This window comes from Struthio camelus, chromosome 1 (assembly GCF_040807025.1).
Source record: "Struthio camelus isolate bStrCam1 chromosome 1, bStrCam1.hap1, whole genome shotgun sequence".
Taxonomy (NCBI): Eukaryota; Metazoa; Chordata; class Aves; order Struthioniformes; family Struthionidae; genus Struthio; species Struthio camelus.
In genome coordinates, this window is record NC_090942.1 from 215,189,549 (window position 1) to 215,212,181 (window position 22,633).

General features: G+C 42.8%; 1 long non-coding RNA gene across 1 annotated transcript in view; it reads left to right on the forward strand.

Moving 5' to 3' along the window:
- Nucleotides 1-2,335: 2,335 nt before the first annotated feature.
- Nucleotides 2,336-22,633, forward strand: part of LOC138065652 (uncharacterized) — a 49,177-nt gene continuing 28,879 nt past the window's right edge. The window contains exon 1 of the long non-coding RNA XR_011138759.1: nt 2,336-2,573. This is a non-coding gene — a long non-coding RNA (uncharacterized lncRNA). The remainder of the gene's footprint in view (nt 2,574-22,633) is intronic.

Here is a 22,633-nt window from a genome sequence, read left to right on the forward strand (position 1 = left end):
TCATCCTGAATTCTATACAGTGCCCTTAAAGTATCTTCCCTTCTCCAATAAATTAGTAATACTTTGGATCTTCTTTTAGGTTGTTTGGAGCCAGAAAACAATTATCAGTGAATTCCCCACTACAGGAACTGCTTTTTCCCAGCATGCATTTCTGGCCCTCACTATTTAAGTTTGGAAGAACAATACAGATGAAGTCCTAAAAAAAAAAAAAAAAAAAAAAAAAGCTATCTTATGATCAGCAGCTATTATCTCCCTCTTTTATCTCATTTCATCCACTTATTCCCAAAAATATTTGTTATGCTAGCTCTCTTTTTATACTCTAGAAATATTATGCTTTGTTTTGTAGAGGATAGGCTTGGTTTGATTTTTTGCATAGGCACTGGAAATATCATTAGGACCCTTTATTGAATAAATACATTGATCTTAACATGAACATATATGAGTATAATTGCAACTTGGCAAAGCTACTGCTTATCCATAACTTTATTCATTTTTTTTCTCACATTAACAGTCCACAAAGCCAAAAAGAAGAAATCTAACCTTTAAAAACTTTGCACCTTGGTTTTCATTTGTATCATGTTCAAAATTATTCACCTAACAAGACATCCGCTCTTTAAAGTCCCTGCTAAGTATCAGATGGTTTTCAGAGTGAATTAGAAGTATTCCTGCATAACAGCATGTTGTGCCACTTTTTTTTTGTTTTTCAACATCTGAGAAGTTGTTATTGGCAGATACAGGCTGCGTTGTGAACTGGTGCCCCTTTTCAAATTGCATCAGCCATACCGAGCTGATGGACCATGTTTCAGTAGAGCGGGTGGGTGGCGAAACACGCGGAGCTCTTTAGCATGAGGGAGCCTTTTCTTTCTTTCTTGTCTAAAACTGTTACTTAAGCCTCTGCAGTGATCAAGTAACAAGCGTCTCGGGAACCTGTTTAGCTTACCCCTCTGCTAGCAGGGGATAGCTCTGCAGCAAGTCTAGTGTAACAAAAGGCGATTACACTGCTATTCTCTGCATAGCATACAGTGGAATAGAATGGGGCAAATAAATGCAAAAAAAAAGGACTGTTTAGAAGGAAAGCTGTCCCACCACAGAGCTCCAGGATTGAGCGCTGTCCAGCTGATATTCTTTGCTCTCATTCGTGATGGTTAGCAGAGAGGCACTGGATCAAGTTTGTAACTAGAGTAAGCAGCATAAAGCACCATTGAATTCACCAGAACTGTATTGATTTACAGCGGCTGGGTAATGGGGGAAGAAGTGAGCTCAGTTTTGCTAACAACCCTAGCGAGAAGCAGCTTGTCTTTCAATTTCTCTTAAGCTAGCCTGATTTAAAAGACACTAGAATCTAAATAGGAAAATCAAGAGAAGAAACCGAAAACTCACAGCAGAGAAGTGATATGCCCACTGTCACGAGGCAGGACTGAATTGGGAAAAGCACCATGGTCCCACACTGCTCATTGCACTGAAGCATTATAGTATTTGAGAAAGCTTTAAACCATCTAGCCTGGGGACTGGTAGCAGGTTGGCAGAGGTGCTGCAGAGTTCATTGCAGGCTGCAGGCTGCGCAACCTACTGGAGACTTTAGTAAACACTTAGATACCTGTTCATGCCAAGTTTCTCTTTGCCACAGCTAGTCTAGTATTATAGCTCACCCGGGTGATTTAGGGCTAGTGCAATTGTGTCTGCACCCACTGCAGGCGCAGCGGTGACTTATCGAAAAATGCAGGCAGATGACTTAGGAGCTCAGTCATTTAAAGTCATGTAGGGTCTATCTCTCCCCAGCAGGAACAAAAACTGATGTCTAAGTAACTTGAAAAAATGGTTTGTGAGTGCTTTGGAAATTCCCTGCCTCTTTTATCTCCACATGGGTTTATCTGAAGGAGATTGTCCTTCCCTTAATAAAACTAGATGTCTGAATACCTACACTGAGCTCCTCTCCTAAACAGAACAGCAAATATTATGTCAACAAGCAGGCTGTTCTCTCAATTGCTACATTTTCACTCTTAAATATAATAATCCATAAAGCCTATATCGTATAAGCAATCCAAGATTTTTCTGCTGAGGACTTCTCCATGCTACTGCTTTTCCCTGGAACAACACCAATGCAGAGATTTATCCATGATAATGTGTTATCTCACATCTTACTACCTCCATCTGCTGTTTTGCATGTGCACTATCACTTTCACCTTCAAAGGCTGAAAAATGTCATTGTGTTTTGGCAAATAACACAAGTAGATCCCAGACCTCTAAAGGCTATTATTAGAGATAATAGAGTAACTAGAAGAGCCCCAATGTAACTGCCTTTACATTTTTCAGTTTAAAATTTAATATATCATTCTCAATGAATCTATGCATTGTGTTTCAGATCCAGAATAGTGTCACTGCAGCTACAGCTCTACTGCTTTTGCTAGCTTTGGAGAACCTCCTGTGATCCGTGAATCAAGCAAAACAGATTGGCTCACACCCATGTTGTATTTAGATGCTGGAAACCAAGTGATGACCTGCTCTGCCTGATATATTTTCCACCAAGAGGACTACCTTGGTTTATGACTGAGCTGCAAATAGACAAAAGCAAGGTATGTACATGATATGCTGCCGGTGTGAACAGGATAGGCAGCATTAGTATACGCTTGTTGTAAGTGTCTTCTTGAGTCCCTCTACAGCCTCAATAATATGACCTTAGGCAGGAGTTTTGTAAATTGTAAGTAATTTCAAACAAATACAAAGATATGAACGGACAAGGATTGTGCAGGAAAAAAAAGGATTTTTTAATGGCATATCCTTTTAATGGCATGTTTTAAAATGGCATGTTATCCTTTTAATGGCATGTTTCAAATCTGCTCTTTTGCATGTTAATAAAAATAGGACTGAACAAGGGTGAAATCTTCCTGTACTTGTCATAATTAAGCTCTGATTTTATCATAGCAGCCCTGAGATTCCGGAGTATGAACAAACTGCAGAGTAATCCTGCAGAGTTTTTCCATACATTTCTAATTGATTGAATTCCTTGCTTTGTACTAAAATTATACATCACATCATGAGCTAGCAATAAATTATATCAGTCGGTCTCTCACTTGGTAAAGTTATTTAATTATTGCAAAAACAGAACATGAGCATGAAATGTCCAGAGAGGTTTGCTGCCTGCCAGGGGCTCGAATAAGAGATGTCGTGGAAAGACTGCCAAGGTTTGTCCACGCGTCGGACTACTACCCTCTGCTGATCTTCCATGTGGGTGCTACTGACACAAAAGGCAAATTGGAAACCATCAAACAGGACTTCAGAGCTCTGGGAATGGTGGTGAAGGGTCTGGGAGCCCAGGTTGTTTTCTCCTCAATCTTGCCTGTGAGGGGAAAGGACAGGAGGAGGAGTAGACGAGTTTTCCAAGTTAACAGCTGGCTGCGCCGCTGGTGTTGGCAACAGGGCTTTGGTTTCTATGACCATGGGACCCTGTTTGAAGATCAACAGCTGATGGGGAGCAGTGGGATCCACCTTACCAAGCGGGGCACGCGCGTCTTTGCCAACAGGTTGGCCAGCCTGGTACGGAGGGCTTTAAACTAGGCAAGATGGGGGAAGGGGAGTGGTATAGTGGCAGGGGAGTCAGTAAAACACCGCTCAAGTCAGGATGCCTCCAGCGGGTGCATACAACCAGGGGAGACAGCATGCAACGTGGCTATGGAGGATCCTCTTGCACCTCTCCTGGGAAGCCTGCGTGCTTGACCGGCTCTCTGAAATGCCTGTGTACCAATGCACGCAGCATGGGGAATAAGCAGGAAGAGTTAGAGATCTGTGTGCGGTCGCAGGGCCATGATCTCGTTGCAGTGACAGAGACATGGTGGGATAGTTCACATGACTGGGATGCGGTCATGGATGGCTATGTGCTTTTTAGGAAAGACAGGCCAGGAAGGCGAGGTGGTGGAGTTGCTCTTTATGTGAGGGAGCAGCTAGAATGTATGGAGCTCTGCCTCGGGGTGGATGAAGAGCAAGTGGAGAGCCTATGGGTAAGGATTAAAGGGCAGGGTAACATGGGTGACACTGTTGTGGGGGTCTACTACAGGCCACCTGATCAGGAGGAAGTCATCGATGAGGCCTTCTACCGACAGCTGGAAGAACCCTCACGTTCACAGGCCCTGATTCTCATGGGAGACTTCAGCCACCCTGACATCTGTTGGCAAGACAGCACAGCTAGGCACAAACAGTCAAAGAGGTTCCTGCAGAGGACTGATGATAATTTCTTGACCCAGGTGGTGGAGACGCCAACGAGGAGAGGTGCAATGCTAGACCTTGTACTAACAAACAAAGAAGGTCTTGTTGGAGAGGTGAAGGTTGGGGGCAGCCTTGGCTGCAGTGACCATGAGATGGTGGAGTTCAGGATCCTCCGAGGAGGGAGCAGGGCAGTGAGTAGGATTGCAACGCTGGACTTCAGGAGAGCTGACTTTGGCCTCTTGAGGGACCTACTTAGGGGAATCTCATGGGACAGGGCCCTAGAAGGAAGAGGGGTCCAAGAAAGCTGGTTAATATTCAAGCGTCACTTCCTCCAGGCTCAGGATCAGTGCATCCCTCTGAGGAAGAAGTCGAGCAAAGCGGGCAGGAGACCTGCATGGATGAGCAAGGAACTCCTGGCCAAACTCCAGCAGAAGAAGGAAGTCTACAGAATGTGGAAAAGGGGACAGGCCACTTGGGAGGAATACAGGGACGTTGTCAGAGTGTGCAGGGATGCGACAAGGAAGGCTAAGGCCCAGTTGGAATGAAATCTGGCAAGGGATGTCAAGGACAGCAAGAAGGGCTTCTTCAAATACATCAAGAGCAAAAGGAAGACTAGGGAAAACGTGGGCCCGCTGCTGAATGGGGCGGGTGCCCTGGTGACAAAGGATACAGAGAAGGCAGAGTTATTGAATGCTGCCTTTGCTTCCGTCTTCACTGCTAAGGCCAGTCCTCAGGAATTCCAGACCTTGGAGACAAGAGAGGAAGGCTGGAGAAAGGAAGACTCTCCCTTGGTTGAGGAGGATCAGGTTAGAGATCTTTTGTCCAAACTTGACATCCATAAATCCATGGGCCCCGATGGGATGCACGCACGAGTGCTGAGGGAGCTGGCAGATGTTATCGCTAGGCCACTCTCCATCCTCTTGGAAAGGTCATGGCAATCAGGAGAGGTGCTTTGAACGTCTGTCTCCCATCACATCCTCCTAGGTAAACTCAGGAAGTGTGGGCTAGATGAGTGGACGGTGAGGTGGATGGAGAAGTGGCTGGATGGCCGAGCTCAGAGAGTTGTGGTGAATTGGGCAGAGTCAAGTTGGAGGCCTGTGGCTAGTGGTGTCCCCCAGGGCTCAGTCCTGGGTCCAGTCTTGTTCAACATATTCATCAATGACCTGGAGGAAGGCACAGAGTGCACCCTCAGCAAGTTTGCTGATGATCCTAAACTGGGAGGAGTGGCTGACACACCAGAAGTGCTGCCATTCAGAGGGACCTGGACAGGCTGGAGAGTTGGATGGAGAGGAACTTCCTGAAGTTCCACAAAGGCAAGTGCAGGGTCCTGCACCTAGGCAGGAAGAACCCCGTGCACTAGGACAGGCTGGGGGCTGATCTGCTGGAAAGTAGCTCTGCAGAGAAGGACCTGGGAGTGCTGGTGGACAAGTTAAACATGAGGCAGCAGTGTGGCCTTGTGGCCAAGAAGGCCAATGGTATCCTGGGGTGCATGAGGCAGAGTGTTGCCAGCAGGTGGAGGGAGGTGATCCTGCCCCTCTGCTCAGCCCTGGGGAGGCCTCCCCTGGAGTCCTGTGTCCAGTTCTGGGCTCCCCAGGACAAGAGAGACATGGCACTCCTGGAGAGAGTGCAGCGGAGGGCTACCAAGATGATTAGAGGGCTGGAGCATGTCTCCTAGGAAGAAAGACTGCGGGAGCTGGGCCTGTTCAGCCTGGAGAAGAGAAGACTGAGAGGGGATCTCATCAACGTGTACAAGTATCTGAAGGGGGAGTGTCAAGAGGATGAGGCCAGCCTCTTCTCCGTGGTGCCCAGCAACAGGACAAGAGGCAACGGGCAGAAACTGAACCACAGGAATTTCCATCTGAAGCTGAGGAAAAACTTCTTCACTGTGAGGGTGACAGGTTGCCCAGAGAGGTAGTGGAGTCTCCTTCGCTGGAGATATTCAAAAGCCGTCTGGATGTGATCCTGGGCACTATGCTCTAGGTGACCCTGCTTGAGCAGGGAGGTTGGACTAGATGATCTCCAGAGGTCCCATCCAACCTAAACGATTCTGTGATTCTGTGATTCTGTGAAATTACACAATTCAGGCAATGAGATTTACAAAAAATGCAAGGGAACACCATTAAGCTGAAAGTGTGGCCATAGCAAAGAAAGTGGCAAACAAATACAAAACAGGGAAGCAGAAAGTATCCTAAGGTGAGCCCTATAGAAATGGTAGCATGGGAGCCAGTGTGCTTAATCCCCCAGGGGTCAGTAGTAGGTCCAGTCTTGTTCAGTGTATTCATTAACGACCTGGATGAAGGGACAGAGTGCACCCTCAGCAAGTTTGCTGATGATACTAAACTGGGGGGAGTGACTAATATACCAGAGGGCTGTGCTGCCATTCAGAGGGACATGGACAGGCTGGAGAGGTGGGCGGAGAGGAACCTCCTGAAGTTCAACAAAGGCAAGTGCAGGGTCCTGCACCTAGGCAGGAATAATCCCATGCACCAGTACAGGCTGGCGGTTGACCTGCTGGGAAGTAGCTCTGCCGAGAATGATCTGGGAGTGCTGGTGGACAACAAGTTAAACATGAGGCAGCAGTGTGCTCTTGTGGCCAAGAAGGCCAATGGTATCCTGGGGTTGCAGGAGTGTTGCCAGCAGGTGGAGGGAGGTGATCCTGCCCCTCTCCTCAGCCCTGGGGAGGCCTCCCCTGGAGTCCTGTGTCCAGTTCTGGGCTCCCCAGGACAAGAGAGACATGGCACTCCTGCAGAGAGTCCAGCGGAGGGCTTCCAAGATGTTGAGGGGACTGGAGCATGTCTCCTGTGAAGAAAGGCTGCGGGAGCTGGGCCTGTTCAGCCTGGAGAAGAGAAGACTGAGAGGCAATTTGATCAATGATGTGTATAAGTATCTGAAGGGAAGGTGTCAAGGGGATGGGGCCAGCCTCTTTTCCGTGGTGCCCAGTGACAGGACGAGAGGCAACGGGCACAACCTGAACCACAGGCAGTTCCATCTGAACCTGAGGAACCACTTCTTTGCTGTGAGGGTGACAGAGCACTGGACCAGGTTGCCCAGAGGGGTAGTGGAGTCTCCTTCGCTGGAGATGTTCAAAACCCATCTGGATGCGATCCTGAGCAATGTACTCTAGAGGCCCCTGCTGGAGCAGGGGAATTGGACTAGATGATCTCCAGAGGTCCCTTCCAGCCTATACCATTCTGTGAGTCTGTGATCTCAGAGGGGGACAGAGAAAGACATGAAAAACTACACTAAGTATTCTGAAAAGCATATCCCTAGACTGAGGAAGAGAATAAGAGGGGCAAGCAAACATGACTGCATCTGCAGCATACAAGGCCTTTAAACTCTGGAGTTCAAAGAAAACTTGTAATGAAAACTGCCTCGGTTTGCTGTAAACTTGTTCTGTACTGATTCCCTAGCAGAAATAACCTATGCTATATTCTAGTCCATCTATGGCTTTATAGCAACCATTTGGAGATTCAGAGGGGATCCTAGAGGAGAGGGCCAGAGGGAGTTAGTGCTTTTAGGAGGAACTAGTTTTCCCAAAGACAGAGAGTACAGACACGTCCTTGCTCCAGGTCACTGAGTTCTTCCATCAACATTCAACCTTTAGAAAAGAAAAGCCTCATTACTCTTGATGCAGCAAGGGTGGCACTAAAAAGGAAAGGTTTTCCACTTTCATCAAGTTTGGAGTGGAGTAACTGCCTGCAGAGCAGGCCTGCCTTGGTCCAGCAATACCAAGTTATGCAAATCTTGTGCCTACAATATGTGTCTACACTGTTTTAAGTGAACTATCTGCTAATTATTTCATTGGATGTTTGATAAAGACTACACTCAGAATGACTTGGCCTGTACAGACCCAGGAATGACGTCATGTTTTCCTTTGGGTGTTCCAGGATCGGGATTGGGAATTAAGATCTTTATTTCATCTGCCTCTAATTTCTCATCTTTTTCATGTTGCACTTGCATTACCACATACCTCTAGAGTGGGAAATACAGCCTCAATCAATTGAGAAAAATCCTCATGGGTGCTATGTAACGGAAATTTTCCAGAGAAATGTTTTCTTCTGTGAAAGGACTCATCTGTGCACACTGGTATCTAACTGTGTAGTTTATTGTTAGCTTACACGGTTGTTTTAGCTGTTGCATATTTCCAAGTATGTCTGGGTACACATTTTAAACAGAAAAGGAGGAGAGAAGGCAAGAAAAGCATCATCAAAACTACCATTAGTACCAATGGCACCAAAAACGTTTTCTGGGGTGGACATTTCAACAATGGTGAATTGTTGAATTCACCATTTCACAACTAGTGAGTTTTTCAAACAAACACAGAAAGAAGCAAAAAATGAAAGCATTCAAAGTGAATGCAAATCCAAGCAGTGAAGATGATGCTTTGGCTTTTCTGGAAATACCTAAATGCGGGAGTTGCTTGCAATTTAAAATTCTGACTATGTCCAGCAGAAAGAAAACAACCCTTTACAGCAACTAAAGGGCTGGCTTTATGCCTTTGGGTTTTGGTAGGACTCCAAGGGTAGCTAGAGAAAGCATAGAGAAAGCCAAGAAACTTTTGGAAAGCTAGGGTGTGTGAGTCTTGCTCTCTTCTGTACACCAAATCAGTGGCACAGTTTGAATTAAAGCCCAGTTATCTAAGCTTCCAAACCCATCTTTCATCCTTCAGATTCATATCCATGGCATCCAGCATAGCCTCTAGGATGCTTTAATCTAGCCTGGTTCCAGAGGAGCTTGGGAACAACTATTTGCGGAGCTAGGTGCTGCCCAGACAACATGCTAACTTCCACTCACATGTGTTTTTGTTGCTGCTGCCTCTCATGAAAGGCCCTAATCTCCTGCATCCTCTTCATGAGAGGGAAGGGAGAGGAGAGGGAGAGGGAGAGGGAGAAGGAGAGGAAGAGGAAAGGAGAGAGGAGGAGAGAGAAAGAGAGGAGGAGAGGAAGAGAGGAGGAGAGGAGAGGAGAGGAAGAGAGGAGGAGAGGAGAGGAAGAGAGGAGGAGAGGAGAGGAAGAGAGGAGGAGAGGAGAGGAGAGGAGAGGAGAGGAGAGGAGAGGAGAGGAGAGGAGAGGAGAGGAGAGGAGAGGAGAGGAGAGGAGAGGGGAGGAGAGGGGAGGAGAGGGGAGGAGAGGGGAGGAGAGGGGAGGAGAGCGGAGGAGAGGGGAGGAGAGAGAGATACTGGAGGAGGAGTCAGGTATGGCTTGGCAGGATCCTTGCCTTCTGTCGTGTCCTTGTGCGAGAAGGGGGAAGGAAAAGAGTTGCTCAGGAGAGACCTGGTTGTTCCTTCCTTCACCACCTCTGGGGCCCATATGAGGCTTTCAAAACTGGAATTTAGTTTCTTCTGATTGATAACAAATATGACACCTTTTAAGCTCCTTACTGCTGCTTCTGTAGTTATGCCAAACAGGATTTTGTGAAAAATGATTAGAGGAACCATTGAAACTGTTTTATCAAGGTCTGCTGGCTAAGGGGGTGACACCTTCTTTTGGTCATTAGCTTGAGCTGAGCATGAAGAGAATCTCTGAGAGTAAATGACATGTTACTGTCAATGCTGCTGATAATCCTTTGGGCCATCTTGCCTCCTTGAGCAGTGCTGAGAGATTCAGCTTATGCAACATTATAATAGATATCTTTGGCCACTTTATAATGATATAAAAAAAAAAAGAGAAAACAAAGATATGAAAGAGGACATTCTTGAATTTATTACTGGCTGCTTCACACTGTGCCTCATTTCAATAAATATTAACCTTTTCCTTTTTCCAAAGCATGATTCTTCTCCATGCTCTTAGACATTAGTGTCAGGCTGAGATGAATTATCTTTGGATGTGCAACAGGGAGGGGCCAAGCCTCCAGCTGAGTTGTATACAGCTAAACTTAGTCAAGATGATGACTGGGTGCCTTTTTTTAACAATGGCAATAGATTTTTTTCAAATGGCTTCCTGATCTCAATATTAAAAAAAAAGTGAGAAAAATAATATTCCTTGTAACATGCAAAATGCTAGACCATAAAATCAAGTAATCTTAATTACTCTTAAAATGTTAGATTCTGAGTAGGGTTGACTATAACATTGATGGAATAGTAAAATAATATCCATGTTTCCACACAAATACGTTCTCAGGCATGTTGTCCTTTATGTCTATAATTTGACATACACAAAAGCTGTCTTTCTTATTTTTGCCAATAATATATTTTGTGCTTGTATAAGAGTTTTCAGCTTCAGAATGTTTTACTAACATTAATTATTCTTTTTAATGCCTTATAAGGGAGATAGATATGTATTATTATCCCTTTTTTGGAAATACAGCCAGGAAGATTTAGAATTTTGAAGTTTTCCCTGAAGTTGATATTTTTGTGCAAACAATTCATCATGTCACTTACTGTTGATTTTCTCATTAAAATTAATTTTATGAATTTAGCAATCTAAATGATGGGCTAGGGCTTGTTTAGCTGGTCCTGGCAAGGCCAAGTACTTTTGCATAGCTTTCAACAAACAAAAGTACCGCATAATCTCTTTTCTAAAATCTCCAGTTGGACTGCTTTCCAAACTGCTTCTTTTGCATTACTATTCTGTTACTTCCAAGAACGTCTCTAATGTTTCTTGCTATTGATTATGTTTCATTTATATTCTCAATGAAACATATTTAATCCAGGAGAACATATTGCTATCCATTTCCCTGCATTTAAATTCTCAAGCAGTTACATTCATGATTCTTCTAACATCTATGAATTACTTTATGACAACACATACAACGCATTGGACAACTACAAATTTTCATTTTCTTTTTTAAAGTACTTTATATTTCCTCAATGGCAAGCAAAGCATTAAATAAGCAACAGCCGTCTAACATGTCTCTTCACTAGCTTTCCTCCTCTCTGAATAATTTTAATGACTGTTGTGAAAACTGTTAGTTGCTTAGTAGCTGAAATGAAGAATTGCTTTATGTTTAATGGTGTGGCAAAACAAAGAACTAGAAATCTGTAACAAATGTTTCCTCGTTTATTGGACAAAAACAGTTTCATCTGCTATATAGAGGTATTAGTGCCATGACACACAGAAATTTAAAGAAAATAGGAAAAATACACAAGGATTGAGCCTTCTGGATGGCTTGAACCTCAGCTAGTAACCCTTGTTAACAGTAACCAGTGGAATTACTTACAGTACACGTATAGTTCCAGAAGAAATATACTGTAACCTAATATTTTATCCGTATTAAATAGATACAATGTTTGAACGATAACTTTTAGTAATTTTTCTGGAAGCAGTGCAAGGCAGAAAGAGTGTTCAAAGAAAGGTCACTAATTTAAGTAGTTTTTATTTCATTAGCACACAGTAGTTTTAAAGCAATCAAGTTTCTTTATTGCCATCATCAATATTAACATATACAGCTAAAAGGTAATCATTTCTAATCTGTTGCTCGGTTGGTTGTTTAGATGCTAATTTATATAACAAAAAAACAATATAACTTTGAAAGTAAACTTCTTATTGCTTATGAAATAATGCAATCTATGTAATGATTTTGTCATTCCTTGATGCTATACTTGTCATGGTAAGAAGAAAATGACCTTTCATAGCCTTCAAGGTTAGCAGGAATGAATGGACTTCTCAAGTAGCTAGCAGTGAAAGAATTCAGCAATGTTTAAGCCATTCATATTGAAGTTTGTACTGATGAAGCCACTAAATTAGTTTGCTATCAAACAGAGGCATGGAACAAATATTTCATCAAAATATTTATTGATGCAGACTCAAGATGCTTAGAGCAGTTCTGAGCAAGTACTTGGTTCGCATAGGACAAACTGATGGGGCAATGTTGCGAACATGGGGCACTGTGAATGTATGTTTCAATTTTTTCAAGAACTTTCTTGGCTCACTAGTTTTCAGCCATTTAACTGTGACCAATCTGGCAAAGCTGATGAAAACATTTGTCATTGCATGTGTTCTGATTCTATTTGGTTGTAAATGGTAAGAGTTAGTATTTTTCCTGGAGGAAAAGAACCTACTGTTGAAATGGCTGTGTGCATTTTGGTGCTCCACGGGGAAGATAGGGCTCCTATTACCTACTATTGTATATGTCTCTATCTAAGCTAGTCCCTCTGGGCTGCTTTTACAGTCAACAGAGAGAAAAGGCTTTCTAAGGAACAACTTGGTTCAATTTAGTTTGCATGCCCATGTTAGGATGTGTCTCCATGTCTAAAGTTAAGTGAAGTGAGGTGAATCCCACTCAAGGAGACTGCATACTCCTCTACATAGCTAAAACACTGCCCATGTTCTTTTCCAAACAATATCCATAATAATCCAGAAGATCCTGATGTGAAAACAAACAGCTTCAGATCAGCTTTACTATCATGTGGTTACTGAGAAAGACACTGATTCTTAGCGTCTTAGGCTGATGTGTCAGTGAAAGAGGGCAGCTGAGGAACGGGAACATGTTCTGCCGCTGCCGCTGCTGCTGCAGCAGAGGCAGGACCTCCAGCAGAGGAGTAGAACAAAAAACTGGGATGGTGGCTTCTTCAACTAGATTGGTAACATTTGTCAAAGCTCCTGCATCAAATTTCTAACCAAAGAAGCACATTTTTCACATTCTGGAACTGTTTCCACCACTGTTCATGCCACTATTTTGAAATTCACAATTTCTAAGCAGGTAGGCTCTATGAACAGAGATAAAATTCCACTGTGAAGTGTCTGCAAGAGAAAAACAAATCTATCTTACAGTATTGAGACTTGAGTGGCCTCCAACATCTGATATCTCATCTGCAATAAGATAAAGCCCAAGACAACTGTACTACACCCCTTTCATCTTATTTCTGTGAATTTCAGACAGGTTTAGTAAGCACATTTTTCTCATGTCATCCAAATAAGGTACACCAGTAATGTTGTTCAGAAGTCTTTACAGGTAGTTTTTCTGAGACAACTTATCTAGGACACAAAGTGGAACATGAGCAGTGCAGTATGTCTCCTTATGAGATAGGACATTTTTGTCCTAGAACACATTTTTTTTTTCAGTTTTTAAGGAATATGGTTCGCTCCCTATTTGTGTGTGTGTTTTATTTGTCTTTCTTACCGTAAATTCAGGTTACTCTCAAGAAGTCTTTTGTGACTCACTTTTTACTTGAGACATAAGAGCTAGCTCTAGAAACATCATGGGTGCTGCAGAGCAACTAGTTTGTGGTCTGCAGAGTAGGTTTCTTAGTAAGCTCCTATATTCCCGTGTAGTCTTGGAAAAAGACAAGAGCTTTTAAAAGACTCCAGGAAGGGAGCCTTTTTTACCTTATAGTGTTATGGGGACAAGGTCTGTTTCTGGAGGTGTTCAAAACATCTACTTTTCTGCTAACTGTATTGGAGTCATAGGCATCTGTTTTGAAACTGCTTATTAAGCATAGAAAGAAGACTCCACCACTGCTCTGGGCAACCTGTTCCAATGCTCTGTCACCCTCACAGTGAAGAAGTTTTTCCTCAGCTTCAGATGGAACTTCCTGTGGTTCAGTTTCTGCCCGTTGCCTCTTGTCCTGTTGCTGGGCACCACGGAGAAGAGGCTGGCCCCATCCCCTTGACACCTTCCCTTCAGATACTTATACACATCATTGATCAAATTGCCTCTCAGTCTTCTCTTCTCCAGGCTGAACAGGCCCAGCTCCCGCAGCCTTTCTTCAGAGGAGACATGCTCCAGTCCCCTCAACATCTTGGAAGCCCTCCGCTGGACTCTCTGCAGGAGTGCCATGTCTCTCTTGTCCTGGGGAGCCCAGAACTGGACACAGGACTCCAGGGGAGGCCTCCCCAGGGCTGAGGAGAGGGGCAGGATCACCTCCCTCCACCTGCTGGCAACACTCTGCCTCATGCACCCCAGCATACCATTGGCCTTCTTGGCCACCAGGGCACACTGCTGCCTCATGCTCAACTTGGTGTCCACCAGCACTCCCAGCTCCTTCTCGGCAGAGCTGCTTTCCAGCAGATCAGCCCCCAGCCTGTCCTGGTGCACGGGTTCTTCCTCCCCAGGTGTACAACCCTACACTTGCCTTTGTTGAACTTCAGGAAGTTCCTCTCCATCCAACTCTCCAGCCTGTCCAGGTCCCTCTGAAGGGCAGCACTTCTGGTGTGTCAGCCACTGCTCCCAGTTTAGTATCATCAGCAAACTTGCTGAGGGTGCACTCTGTGCCTTCCTCCAGGTCATCGATGAATAGGTTGAACAAGACTGGACCCAGCACCGACCCCTGGGGGACACCGCTAGCTACAGGCCTCCAACTAAACTCTTGCACTGCTGATTAAAACCCTTTTTTTCTGGTAGAAAAGGATGAGACTTTGGCTAGAACATATTCTACAGACTTACATGTTGTTCCAAGTAGTCATTTATATACATGATCAATGCCTAAATAAACTTTATAGTAATTGCCTCTTCTTGAACTGAGAATGAATCAGAGCTGCTGACCTTCTCTCAGAAGATTTTTGAAGTCACTGCACTATGCCAACAAATGTCTTCTTTGCCAGAGTGATGAAAGCAAGAAGAATATATGCTGGACATGTGTTAGATGAATGCAATATGTCTATAGAAACCTGCCAAGTGTCATTTCTGCAATATATGAACAAGCTGATGAACTCTTCTGAATCAGTTATTTATTATTTTAACCTACCAAAGATTTACATTAGTGGACTTCTCAGAAAAGGATAACACATGAAAACTAGAGAGGATATAGTTGATGAGTCAAAATTTATCATAAACAATATCTACAGTTCTGCATATATGATACGCTGGGTAATATCATGACATTGTATTTGTAAAACTAACATGATTTTTGTAAAGAAAACATGTTTGTTTACAGAGATGCTGCAACTAAGGATTACTTTCAAGCCATGTGCAAACTTTCTAGTGCCTTCTAGAATTTGTGTCCCTTCTGAATTTCATAGAGATTCTTGCCTTCCATCTTCTAACAGTTTAGCTGACTTGTTAGTAGTTCAAGCACTAGCTGAATTGTTAAGGTCAAGGGTCACAAACGTATCCCACCAAAGGACATGCCTTTTACTGCGACCGCTAATCCTTGCTATGATTCATAGCCCTTCAGTTACACTGTTGGTTTTGCTTATATGATTCCTTTCTTCCAACACATTTGTTAGCACAAATAGCAGGACCAACTCCTGCTGAAGTCTAGGTCTTCTTCTGTCTCTTGGCCAATGCTCTGCATTTTTGAGAAAGTCAAAAATCTAGCTTCTCTTTCAAAGAGAAATAGCTATCTTCAGTTTTGTTTCCACTGTTGCCTGAATTTGTTTTTAATTTATCTGCTGTGCATCCCCCATTATTTGGATGGCTGCTCTCTCTTGATGTTTTTATTTGATGTCATCCGCAGTGTAACAGGGCCTCCAATTCTCCTAGGCAGTAAAAGACTGTCCATCACGTGAAGCTGACAACCAGGGCACTAGTCCCTATGTTTTCTAATCCAAAAGATGAGCCAACACTGTCTCTCCATTCCTCTCTGTATTGTCATTGCCATCAGTTACTTTATTATCAATGCCATTTGCATGTTGTTTTGTGAGTATACAGAACAGGACATGTTGTGCTCATGTTCCCACGTGGTATTGAACTGTTTGAATTCTGTGACAGGGTCTGTGACTCACTCCTTCATTAGGTTGGCTGGGGTATGCTTGTCCTTGCTGTGTGTGCCTTCAATTTCCTGAGTCCAGTTGCTATCTAAACATCTTCCAACAGTCCATCCCTGGAGCACTGTGGTGTAACCCACAGCAGCATGTTGTTCCTTTTCTCGTGGTAAAAAAGCTGCTGGTAAAAACCTTGATGCCAGGATTTTTTTCTAACTGAGGGAGTTCCTCAATTTACACTGACCACCTCTAGGAGTAAGATGAGATCCAAAGACTCTCACTCAGCTATTACTGTTCAAAGATTTTCAGAGGACTAGGAAGTTTCTGTCACTCAAAATAGTATATATTTTTTACCTTAGGCAAATCTAGTGGCACATCTTTAGTAATCCTAATAAGTCTTTAACACCCATAGGAAGCATCGACTTTTTTTATAAAGTATATTGTGTCCTTCACACAACAACGCAGCTAACCTGGCCACTGTTACACTACTACCATGCTTAACGCTAAATTCAATAGGTATATTGATGTCACCTCTTTGCAGTTTTCCCAGATCCCTCCCAGTTAACGGGATTGTACATGTCAGGGAGCTCAGGGACAGGCTGTGGAGTTTTAACTTCTGTTTACTCTTTGAATTTCCTTCTTGAAGCATATGTTAAACCTTTGGCCGAGTTTACCCTTGTCTCCCTTCTCTCTCACATGAAGAAAACTGTAGCTACTTTTACAGCTTGCTGAGTAAGAGTTTGTCTGAAGATATTCAAGTTCTGCGCCTAAGGGTATCCTTTCATTTCTAATCCTATGAAATCCAAGTAACAATGCTTATTGCTTCTCCCTTTTGTTTCTTTTGCTAACGGTCTGCATTTGTTTATCAGCTTCAAACTGCTTGTGTTGTTTATGTCCTTTACTTGGTCACCACTCTCTGCAGTCGAAAATTGGCTTTTATCATTTTTGATGGGTAATATTATGGCTAGCTGCACAGTCTATCAGGAAACAAATTGCTCTTTAATGTGAAAGCAGAGCAGAAAATGCAGCATCCTCCTTTTTCAGTGTAGCCTTGCAGGAAGTGCTCTCTTCCTCATGGTGAGTGCAGAAAACAAAATTCTTTCTCTCTTTCTTCCTATCCTCCCCAGAATCAGAAGCAAAATGGCTCTTTTTTGATCCTATTTACATCACTGGCCATAGCTTAGGCATTTTTACTTGTGCTTTTCTTGCTGACTTCTGCTATATATAAAGTGGATTGTATTATGTGCCTTCCTGATCCTCTTGTTTCTGTCTGAAAAAGGTTGTTCTTAGTCCTGCAGTCTTGTTGTGACTTAATGGCTATTACTATCTTCACCGCTTCAATTGACAAATTCTTCTGTCCTTGGTAGTAGGTGAGATCTTTCTGGGGCTATACCTGTTTTCCTCAATACTATGTCCTGAAATTTGGAATCACCTGCCGTACCTTATTGATGCAATATGAAATAACTCCAAAATCCCAAGTGGATACAAGAGTTCTTCATTTTGTAACACAGATACATGCCCTCTTCAGCTCCTCATTTTTACCTTAAAAAAAAAACCTCTTTTGTCTCATTGCACACTGTGTCACAACACTCTTCAGTCAGCCTTAGTTGGCTCTTCCAACATATTATGCATTATTCCGGATAGCAGTCTCTCTCCCTTCTCATTCTTCTTCTCCAGTGAAACAGTAGAAAGTTTAACTCTTAGTATTTATTGCCCAGTGATGACACAGGCTCAATCCTTGCTTCTTTTGTTTTCACCTTTATGCTGCAATTCCATCATCTCCAAGAGTCTGATTCCCCTTATGCCACTTTCTGAATCCATTTCCAGTTGTTCCTTTTTTACCTTCAGATCGTATTTCCTTTTGGGGTGGTTTTTATCACCAGGTTCCATATACTGCGTATGTACTAACATGTGGACTACAGACACATAAACCAAAACTGAATCTTTAGCAAATGTAGCCAGCCAGCTTCAGCCAGTGTTCAATCCATGCCCATGTTGATCAGCTGCCTGGTGTCTCCACACAGGGCTTTTCTCTGCACTTCAAATGTTTCTTTCCAAATTCCGTAGAGATGATCACTCCTCACCTCTTCTATTTGGAGGCCTTTTCACAGCAGCAGCTTCTGTTTTTGTTAGACTTTGTGATGAACTAATGAGGACACCTCCATCATAGAAATAAAATCATTAAACTCATCCTCATTTGAGAATAAAGTACGATTAAGACCTAACTCTCTAGAGATATTCTTACTCAACTCAGTCAGGATCTGAATCCGAATGTGCCATAAGGTACTGCCATCTGCCCATTTATTTCATCCTAGGAATCTACAAAGCAATTCAATTCCAAATATGAATTAACAATTTTGAGGAATATTCTAGAAATCTGAGTTCAGCTAAAAATGGCTAGTGAGCTAGGCAGAATATTCTTTACCACTAAGCTATGATATTTTATAGTTGCTAAAATTATAATCATAAATGGCAGTGATTATGTATTTTCATCTTCTATTGAGTTTAGCATTTTAAAAGCTCACTCCTTTGAAATGAATGCATTTTTAAGGCTATTTCCAGCACAGCAGGAAAAAAAAACATAAGGACTTTGAGTTGCGCATAGACAGTAACAGCATGGGCTGTTCTCAGCGCAGCTATCTGTCATTCTCAGTCCTAGGGACTGGCTGTAAAACAAGAGAGCTAAAAGCTTACTAGAACCAGATCAGGAAAAAGAATGTTTAAAATTTCTGGCTAATAAATGCAATTGCATGCTATTTCTTGGCTTTAATTAAGAATATAGATGAATAAAATGGTCAAGACTGATGGCAATAGTTTCACAGCAACATTTTTCAGGATAAACGGTGAAAGAATAAAAGTAAGTCCGTGTGGAAGTCGCAGCCCAGATAACAGCAAAGCAATCTTACCTCTCAGTGGTGACTACCTTGGTATGTTTTGGACCATTTAAAGATAGGGTTTCCAATAATCGAAACGTTCTATCTTACTCTCAGATCATCAAACCCCACTTGGCTTCATAGATATTGATAGAAAATTGCAAAAGATATTATGATGCCAACAGTGCCTTGAAATTGGCATCAAAAAGGGTCAGTAAGCCTTCTAAAGGTGAACAAGATTGTTTATAGGAATCTACAAAAAACCAGACCTGGATGTTTTTGAAATGTCTCAGGTTAAATATGAAATATGTAAAAACAATGGTTGGTCCATAGTATGGAAAAACCTAATGAGTATGCACCCTGAAAGGTAAGTAGAAGGCTGGAGTCCTATCTGGGCAATGAAACTGCCAATTTTATTTTAAAATTGCTACAGAATTAAATATCCTACAGTTACTTAAAATTAAAATGATGCAACGGGTAATTGTAATGCCAGAAACAGAATTCATGCCCACTACAAGGCCTATATGTGCTGTCACCCATGGAACAGTTGTGAAAAGTCTCTGCTGCAGGATAGAGAGTCTGCTATATATTGGAAAGATGATTCTCTGCTTTGTATATGACAGATAGATTTATGAAGCAGATAGAAATGCTTTAGGTTCTTTCATTTTTATGCAATAATATATTCCAGTCTTGGCTATTCTAGAATAATATATCCCAGATCTGGCATATCCTTACTGTAACAGAGAAATTTTCTATAATGCTGACCTATAATAAGAGATACTAGATGCAATCTCATGCATTTATGTAACATTTAAATGGATTTCTTCAAATCAGTAAAAAACATTATTTAGTTCCTCAAAACAGTGAACTATTAAAAGTTATATTGACAAAAGCTGATAGACCTTTTTTGTGCTAATGTATTCCACTCTCAGTCCACAGGGTAAGAACATTTTCATAGCATTTCTTTACAGATTAGTTGATCTAACTGCAGTGAGGGCTCTTACTCCTCTGCCAGAGCTGAATTTTGCTCCTAATCATGCTGCAATTGGTGCAATTATGCCGCACCATGACTAGAGCAGGAGAAGATCACGCCTGTGATCAGGTACCCCTGATTTTGGTAAGACCTCTGTCGACAGAGAAATGGGGCAGCCATGAGCAGTAAAGCAAGCAGATATGGATCCAAATACATACAGAGCATATCTCTGTCGATATCTATCTCCGATGATTCTCTGTTGACAAAGAAGCATCACCAAACTGACACTCATATTTTTATTGGCAGACATTCCTGTTGCAGATGCTGTCAGATCAGAGTGGTCAAGTAGACCACTTGCTGCTGCTGCTGCTTTGCTCTTACTTACTGCAGAAGGGTGGGCAGAAGTATAAGTGAAGGGACTGTTCCCCACAGCGTTGGTTTGGGGTGGAAAATAGTTCCTTCAAAGGACTGGAAGTCCGTCCCAGGGATTTGGATCAAGTCTCCATAGTCTGGAAGTTTGTCCCTCTCTCTCCTGTTGCCCCGGTAATGAGGACAGCAGAACTCACTGGCAGAGCAGTACTCTCTGTCAGTACATCATTACGGAGTTAGGCTTGGTTAGAGCACTTTTTGTGTAAGAGAGAGAACCATTTCACTGTACCTTTGTCTGTTTAAAACCTTTACTTTAGTTATCTGGACTACACAGATAGCCAATGTGGAGAGATAGCTACTTCCAAGAGGAAATTCATCCTCCCACCTTAGGTACTTACATTAGGATAGGGAAAACTGCTATCTGGAGGTGCTGCTCGCTCTACCTTTCCCTGTAACAAGGAAAATCTATGACCAGTATACACTAAAAAGCTCATCTGTAGACACCTACAATTAGGTGAGCGCGTTATTTTCACTGTCAGTTTTCAGTGGGAGGTAATGTGGCCTTTCTCAAAACCAGTTTTCTTTCGGACAGTGACATCAATGGGGAGGTAACTGAATATATAGAAATATAACTGTAATTCCAAATCTATCTAATTGTCAGTGAGAAAGACTCAGTATTTTGCATGAGAGAGAGAAAGAATTCAGGTGGCTGAATCAACTGGCTTGGTAGATGAGGGGAGAGCGGTGGATGTTGTTTATCTCAACTTTATTAAGGCTTTGATGCTGTCTCCTGAAACATCCTCATAGACAAGCTAAGAAGGTATGGACTACATAAGAGAGCAGTGATGTATACTGAAAACTGGCTGAACTGCCAGGTTCAGAGGGCTGTGATCAGTAGCACATAGTCCAGCTGGAGGTCAGTCACCACTGGTGTATCCCAGGGGTCAATACTGGATCCAGTACTGTTAAACATCTTCACCAACGACATGGATGAGGAGGCAGAGTACACCCTCAGTAAGTTCACAAAAATGGGAAGAGGTGGTCGAAAAAACAGATGGTTGTGCTGCCATTCACAGGGACCTCAATAGGCTGGAAAAAAATGAGTGGAGAGGAACCTCATGAAGTTCAACAAAGAGAAATGCCAAGTCCTGCATCTGTGAAGGAATAACCCCAGACTTTAGGACAGGCTGGGGGCCAACTGGCTGCAAAGCAGCTTTGCAGGGAGGAAGCCCTGATCGACATGGCAGCCCTGATAGCATGACAGCTTCAGCATCAGCCAGCAGTGTGCCCTCGTGGCAAAGAAGGCCAACAGCATCTTGGGCTGCCTTAGGAAGAGCATTGCCAGGAGGTTGAGTGAGGTAATCCTTCCCCTCTGATCAGCCCTGGTGAGGCCGCATCTGGAGTACTGTGTCCAGCACTGGGCTCCCCAGTATAGGAAAGACATGGACAGACTGCAGTGAGTCCAGTGAAGGGCCACAAAGATTGTTAAAGGACTAGAGCAGGGGGTAACTAGAGGATCTCTAGAGGTCTGTTCTTACCTCAACTATTGTGTGATAGTAGGTGCGCAGAGCAGAAATAATGCAAAGACGTCTTTCTCCCTCACTTACACCGTAGGATTTGAAGTGAAACTCTCCTGAAGGAGGTACCTTAGAATTTCTGAAAACAAGCACTGTTGGTTTTTCTGACTGAGCTCCTAAATGCTGTTGCAGACACTAAGTAGCTAAGTATGAATAATTTGGCTTATCTCTGGCATACTATTGAATTATCTACTAATGATGGTATGACTCCTGCACTCTACATTTTCTTAGTCTGCCTTAAGTCTTAAATCTGATAAAATACTCTTTACACTGAAAGATTCATCCAAGCCCTAGCTTGAATAAGCCATGTTGCTTTCCCTTTTCCTTCAAAAACTTTCTTAAAATGTTATCCGTATCATCTTCTCTTGGACATAAAAAGCTCAGCTGAATATAGTCCCTATGGGGGTCTTGGTTCCATACTGTATTTATTTACTTGCACTATATGCCTATGTTTGTGTTCGCTGTGTATCATTGATGTCTGTTACACAGACAAAATTGTTCTTCTTGTACCTTGCTCACCTGCTTTTAAAAGTATATGTTCTTTCGAGCTATTGTGGATTTTCCAGCTCCCATGCACCTTGGAACTCATCCCTCTAAGAAAACAACAAGGTTATTTGCTTTATCCACCTAACAGAGCCCAATTATTTTAATTTCAATTAGTCTCACACTTAGCTTGATTTGATAGACAGTCCACTTTATTTTCTATACATTTCCATACTGTCTAGACAGCTTACTCATGCTTTCCCAGATTTTTTTTCTCTGTGTGTTCATTAGACCTCTGTGGTGTCCAAATAGCTGTTCATTTGTTGTTACTTGTTTTGTTGCTTGAGAAGGTTGATTTCAACCTTTTAAACAGCTGCTGCTCAGAGCTTGCAGAGAGGATTTTCAGAGGATTAGGGAGTAGCAAGGTGCCATGGTGGTTTTTTTAGCTCTTGCAGGGAACAGGGCTGTTCACCCTCAGAGGGTGCTTCACTGGTAAGCCATATTCTAGCCATCACATAAGATGTTATACATCTACAAAGTCTAAATTCAGCTCATAGCTGCATGCAGAAGACCTGA